We start from the raw sequence: 573 nt of genomic DNA on the forward strand, positions 1-573 counted from the left end.
CTCAAACTCCTGACCTCAGGTGATCCACCCACCTCGGCCTCCCAAAGTGCTGGGATTACAGGCGTGAGCCACTGCACCCAGCCTATTTTGTTAATTACTGTATTTTGAAAGAATCGATATTATTGTCTTTAAAGCAAACTTAGGAATGCCTTTGTTCTCCAGATATCGGGCCATCTGGACACTCCCAAGTCTGAGTCTGTTTAGTCAACATCACTCATCTGTTCCCTTAACCGTAAACATCCAGAGGCCAGGAATGCTGGACTTTCTGAGAATGTGGCCCACCAAGTCCCAGACCCTACTCAAGACGGAGTCGCTCTGGTTCTAACGCCTCTGACAGATGTGTCGAATGCATGGATGAAATTCTGCCAAGATTTTTTCACAAATGTGCAACCTCTCCAACCCCTTTCCTCCTGAGTCTGCATTTCATCCCCATTCTATCTGGCTTCTGTGGACGCAGGAGGGCTGTTCCCGCCTGCTCAGGAGAGAGGCTGGGAGGAGTGGGGGTGGGGAGGGGGGCCCCCACGCCTCTCTGGGCTCAGGGTCCCATCTGGTCCTCACAGGGCTGAGGCTTCC

Source organism: Colobus angolensis, unplaced genomic scaffold (assembly GCF_000951035.1).
Source record: "Colobus angolensis palliatus isolate OR3802 unplaced genomic scaffold, Cang.pa_1.0 Scaffold38, whole genome shotgun sequence".
Lineage (NCBI taxonomy): Eukaryota > Metazoa > Chordata > Mammalia > Primates > Cercopithecidae > Colobus > Colobus angolensis.